The 6,498-nt window shown below is 42.8% G+C and overlaps 1 non-coding gene across 1 annotated transcript; it reads right to left on the minus strand.

The window, feature by feature from the left end:
* Positions 1–126: 126 nt before the first annotated feature.
* On the minus strand, positions 127–230 carry LOC130943162 (small nucleolar RNA R71). Its single transcript, XR_009071693.1, has one exon. It is a non-coding gene; the product is annotated as a small nucleolar RNA R71 (small nucleolar RNA).
* Between the last annotated feature and the right edge of the window lie 6,268 nt (positions 231–6,498).

Consider the following 6,498-nt stretch of genomic DNA (forward strand, 5'->3'; position numbering starts at 1 on the left):
TTCCCTTTTGCTGTAAGAGACAGAGCTAGAATATGGTTGGACTCACAACCTAAAGAAAGCCTGGATTCTTGGGAAAAGCTAGTCAATGCCTTCTTGGCAAAGTTCTTTCCACCACAAAGATGGAGTAAGCTTAGAGTGGAAGTCCAAACCTTCAGACAGAAGGATGGAGAATCCCTCTATGAAGCTTGGGAAAGATACAAACAATTGATCAGAAAATGTCCATCTGACATGCTTTCTGAATGGAGCATCATAGGTATTTTCTATGATGGTCTCTCTGAACTATCCAAGATGTCTTTGGATAGCTCTGCTGGAGGATCTCTTCATCTGAAGAAGACGCCTACAGAGGCTCAAGAGCTCATTGAAATGGTTGCAAATAACCAATTCATGTACACTTCTGAAAGAAATCCTGTGAACAATGGGACTAGTCAGAAGAAAGGAGTTCTTGAGATTGATACTCTGAACGCCATTTTGGCTCAGAACAAGATATTGACTCAACAAGTCAATTTGATTTCTCAAAGTCTGTCTGGAATGCAAAATGCACCAAGTAGTACCAAGGATGCTTCATCTGAGGAAGAAGCTTATGATCCTGAGAACCCTTCAATGGAAGAGGTGAATTACCTAGGAGAACCCTATGGTAACACCTATAATTCTTCATGGAGAAATCACCCAAATCTCTCATGGAAGAATCAAGAGAGACCTCAACAAGGTTTCAATAATAATGGTGGAAGAAACAGGTTTAACAATGGCAAACCTTTTCCATCATCTTCTCAGCAACAGACAGAGAATCCTAAGCAGAACCCCTCTGACTTAGCAACCATGGTCTCTGATCTAATCAAAACCACTCAAAGTTTCATGAATGAAACAAGGTCCTCCATTAGAAATTTGGAGGCACAAGTGGGGCAGCTAAGCAAGAAAGTTACTGAACTCCCTCCAAGTACTCTCCCAAGCAACACAGAAGAAAATCCAAAAGGAGAGTGCAAAGCCATAACCATGGCCGAATTTGGAGAGGAAGGAGATGAAGTGGACGCCACTGAGGAAGACCTCAATGGGCGTACACTGACCTCCACTGAGTTCCCCAATGAGGAACCATGGGAATCTGAGGCTCAAAATGAGACCATAGAGATTCCATTGGACTTACTTCTGCCTTTCATGAGCTCTGAAGAGGATGAGTATGTCACTGAAGAACAAGTTGCTAAATACCTTGGAGCAATCATGAAGTTGAATGACAAGTTATTTGGAAATGAGACTTGGGAGACTGAACCTCCTTTGCTCACCAAAGAACTGGATGACTTGTCTAGGTAGAAATTACCTCAAAAGAGACAAGATCCTGGGAAGTTTTCCATACCTTGTACCATAGGCACCATGACCTTCAAGAAGGCTCTGTGTGACTTAGGGTCAAGTGTAAACCTCATGCCTCTCTCTGTAATGGAGAAGTTAGGGATCTTTGAGGTACAAGCTGCAAGAATCTCATTAGAGATGGCAGACAACTCAAGAAAACAAGCTCATGGACTTGTAGAGAATGTTTTGGTAAAGGTTGAAGACCAGTACATTCCTACTGATTTCATAGTCCTAGAGACTGGGAAGTGCATGGATGAATCTATCATCCTTGGCAGACCCTTCCTAGCCACAGCAAGGGCTGTGATTGATGTTGATGGAGGTGAACTGATCATTCAAGTGAATGAAAAATCCTATGTGTTTAAGGCTCAAGGATACCCCTCTGTCACCATGGAGAAGAAGCATGAAGAGCTTCTCTCAAATCAGAGACAAACAGAGCCCCCACAGTCAAACTCTAAGTTTGGTGTTGGGAGGCCACAACCAAACTCTAAGTTTGGTGTTGAACCCCCACATTCAAACTCTAAGTTTGGTGTTGGGAGGTTCCAACATTGCTCTGAGTATCTGTGAGGCTCCATGAGAGCCCTCTGTCAAGCTACTGACAATAAAGAAGCGCTTGTTGGGAGGCAACCCAATGATTATATTTTATATATTTTCCTTTGTTATTTTATGTTTTTTTGTAGGTTGATGATCATAAGAAGTCACAAAATCCATTGAAAAAGCAAAAACAGAATGAAAAACAGGAAGAAAAATAGCACACCCTGGAGGGAGATGTTGCTGGCGTTCAAACGCCAGTAAGCCTAGCAGTTGGGCGTTTAACGCCCAGTCTGGCACCATTCTGGGCGTTTAACGCCAGAAAGGGGCACCAGACTGGCGTTAAACGCCAGAAAAGGGTAAAAACCTGGCGTTAAACGCCAGGAATGGGCACCAGCCCGGCGTTTAACGCCAGAAATGGCTCAAAACGTGGATTTTGATGCCAATTGGTGTAGGGATGACTTTTCCTTGACACCTCAGGATCTGTAGACCGCACAGGACCCCCACCAACCCCACAACCACTCTCTCTCTTCTTCCCCCATTCACCAATCACCTCATTACCTCTTCCCCAAAAACCCTTCACCTATCAAATCCCATCTTTCTCTTCACCACTCACATCCATCCTTCATAAAACCCCACCAACCTCACCCTTCAAATTCAAACCACTTTCCCTCCCAAACCCACCCATAATGGCCGAACCCATCCCCCCTCTCCTATATAAACCCTTCTTCACTCCTTCATTTTCACACAACCTTAAAAACACTTCTCCCCCTCTTTGGCCGAATACACTAAGCCATTCCCTTCTTCCTCATTTCTTCTTCTTCTACTCTCTTCTTCCTTCTTTTGCTCGAGGACGAGCAAACCTTTAAGTTTGGTGTGGTAAAAGCGTTGCTTTTTTGTTTTCCATAACCATCTATGGCATCCAAGGCCGGAGAAACCTCTAGAAAGAGGAAAGGGAAGGCAAAAGCTTCCACCTCCGAGTCATGGGAGATGGATAGATTCATCTCAAGGGTGCATCAAGACCACTTCTATGAAGTTGTGGCCTTGAAGAAGGTGATCCCCGAGGTCCCCTTTTCACTCAAAAAGGGTGAATATCCGGAGATCCACCATGAGATCCGAAGAAGAGGTTGGGAAGTGCTTACCAACCCCATTCAACAAGTCGGAATCTTGATGGTTCAAGAATTCTATGCCAATGCATGGATCACCAAGAACCATGATCAAAGTATGAACCCGGATCCAAAGAATTATCTCACAATGGTTCGGGGGAAATACTTGGATTTTAATCCGGAAAGTGTGAGGGTGGCGTTCAACTTGCCTATGATGCAAGGAGATGAACATCCTTACACAAGAAGGGTCAACTTTGATCAAAGGTTGGACCAAGTCCTCACAATCATATGTGAAGAGGGCGCACAATGGAAGAGAGATTCAAGAGGCAAGCCGGTTCAATTGAGAAGGCATGACCTCAAACCCGTGGCTAGAGGATGGTTGGAGTTTATCCAACGCTCAATCATACCCACTAGCAACCGGTCCGAAGTTACTCTAGACCGGGCCATCATGATTCATAGCATCATGATTGGAGAAGAAGTGGAAGTTCATGAGGTCATAGCCCAAGAACTCTACAAGGTGGCGGACAAGTCCTCTACCTTGGCAAGGTTAGCCTTTCCTCACCTCATTTGTCACCTCTGTTATTTAGTTGGAGTTGACATAGAGGGAGACATCACCATTGATGAGGATAAGCCCATCACCAAGAAAAGGATGGAGCACACAAGAGACCCCTCTCATCATGAGATCCCTGAGATGTCTCAAGGGATGCACTTTCCTCCACAAAACTATTGGGAGCAATTAAACACCTCCCTAGGAGAATTGAGTTCCAACATGGGACAACTAAGGGTGGAGCACCAAGAACACTCCATTCTCCTCCATGAAATAAGAGAAGATCAAAGAATCATGAGAGAGGAGCAACAAAGGCAAGGAAGAGACATTGAGGAGCTTAAGCACTCCATAGGACCTTCAAGAGGAAGGAAGAGCCGCCATCACTAAGGTGGACCCGTTCCTTGATTTCCTTGTTCTTTATTCTTCTGTTTTTCGAATTTTAGTGCTTATGTTTATCCATGTTTGTGTCTTATGACCATTAGTGTCTTAGTGTCTATGCCTTAAAGTTATGAATGTCCTATGAATCCATCACCTTTCTTAAATAAAAACGTGCTTAATTGAAAAAGAAAAAGAATTGCATGAATTTTGAAATTTATAACAGTTTAATTATCTTGATGTGGTGGCAACACTTTTGTTCTCTGAATGTATGCTTGAACAGTGCATATGTCTTTTGAATTTGTGGTTCATGAATGTTGGCTCTTGAAAGAATGATGAAAAAGGAGACATGTTACTGAGGATCTGAAAAATCATAAAAATGATTCTTGAAGCAAGAAAAAGCAGTGAATACAAAAAAAGAAAGAAGCAAGCAAGCGAAAAAAAAAACCGAAAAAAAAAGAAAGAAAGAAAAAGAAAGAAATAAAGTTGTGATCCAAGGCAAAAAGAGTGTGCTTAAGAACCCTGGACACCTCTAATTGGGGACTTCAGCAAAGCTGAGTCACAATCTGAAAGGGTTCACCCAATTATGTGTCTGTGGCATGTATGTATCCGGTGGTAATACTGGAAGACAGAGTGCTTTGGGCCACGGCCAAGACTCAATAAGTAGCTGTGTTCAAGAATCATCATACTTAACTAGGAGAATCAATAACACTATCTGGATTCTGAGTTCCTAAAGAGGCCAATCATTTTGAATTCCAAAGGATAAAGTGAGATGCCAAAACTATTCAGAGGCAAAAAGCTAAAAGCCCCGCTCATCTAATTAATACTGATCTTCATAGATGTTTTTGGATTTCATTGCATATTCTCTTCTTTTTATCTTATTTGATCTTTAGTTGCTTGGGGACAAGCAACAATTTAAGTTTGGTGTTGTGATGAGCGGATAATTTGTACGCTTTTTGGCATTGTTTTTAGTATGTTTTTAGTATGATCTAGTTAGTTTTTAGTATATTTTTATTAGTTTTTAATTAAAATTCACTTTTCTGGATTTTACTATGAGTTTGTGTGTTTTTCTGTAATTTCAGGTATTTTCTGGCTGAAATTGAGGGACCTGAGCAAAAATCTGATCCAGAGACTCAAAAAGGACTGCAGATGCTGTTGGATTCTGACCTCCCTGCACTCGAAGTGGATTTTCTGGAGCTACAAAAGCCCAATTGGCGCGCTCTCAACGGCGTTGGAAAGTAGACATCCTGGGCTTTCCAGCAATATATGATAGTCCATACTTTGCCCAAGATTTGATGGCCCAAACCGGCGTTCAAAGTCACCTACAGAAATTCCAGCGTTAAACGCCGGAACTGGCACCTAAATGGGAGTTAAACGCCCAAACTGGCACCAAAGCTGGCGTTTAACTCCAAGAGGAGTCTCTACACGAAAATGCTTCAATTGCTCAGTTCAAGCACACACCAAGTGGGCCCGGAAGTGGATTTTTATGTCATTTACTCATCTCTGTACACCCTAGGCTACTAGTTTTCTATAAGTAGGACCTTTTACTATTGTATTTGAGATAGAGGAATCTGGGTAGCTATCTCTGAATTTTATGCTATCTTAGATCATTTGGGAGGCTGGCCATTCGGCCATGCCTAGACCTTGTTCTTATGTATTTTCAACGGTGGAGTTTCTACACACCATAGATTAAGGTGTGGAGCTCTGCTGTACCTCGAGTATTAATGCAATTACTATTGTTCTTCTATTCAATTCCGCTTGTTCTTTGTCCAAGATATCACTTGTTCTTCAACTTGATGAATGTGATGATCCGTGACACTCATCATCATTCTCACCTATGAACAAGGTGACTGACAACCATTCTTGTTCTACAAGCATTCGAGGCCCTAGTGTTTATCTCTTGGATTTCTGATTGCATGATGCATGGTTGATCGCCTGACAACCGAGTGCTCGCCTGACAAACGAGCCAGCCATTCCGTGAGATCAGAGTCATCGTGGTATAGGCAAGAACTGATGGCGGCATTCAAGAGAATCCGGAAGGTCTAACCTTGTCTGTGGTATTCTGAGTAGGATTCAATGATTGAATGACTGTGACGTGCTTCAAACTCCGAAAGGCGGGGCGTTAGTGACAGACGCAAAAGAATCACTGGATTCTATTCCGGCCGGACCGAGAACCGACAGATGATTAGCCTATGCTGTGACAGAGCATCAGGGACGTATTTTCACTGAGAGGATGGGAGGTAGCCACTGACAACGGTGAAACCCTACATGAGCTTGCCATGGAAAGGAGTAAGAAGGATTGGATGAAGACAGTAGGAAAGCAGAGAGACGGAAGGGAAGGCATCTTCATACGCTTGTCTGAAGCTCTTACACCAATGATATACATAAGTATCTCTATCTTTATCTTTATGCTTTATTCGTTTATCACTATGCCCATTTGAGTCTGCCTGACTGAGATTTACAAGGTGACCATAGCTTGCTTCATACCACCAATCTCCGTGGGATCGACCCTTACTCGCGTAAGGTTTATTACTTGGACGACCCAGTGCACTTGCTGGTTAGTTGTGCGAAGTTGTGTTTATGCCATGGTATTGAGCACCAAGT

Source organism: Arachis stenosperma, chromosome 7, assembly GCF_014773155.1.
Source record: "Arachis stenosperma cultivar V10309 chromosome 7, arast.V10309.gnm1.PFL2, whole genome shotgun sequence".
Lineage (NCBI taxonomy): Eukaryota > Viridiplantae > Streptophyta > Magnoliopsida > Fabales > Fabaceae > Arachis > Arachis stenosperma.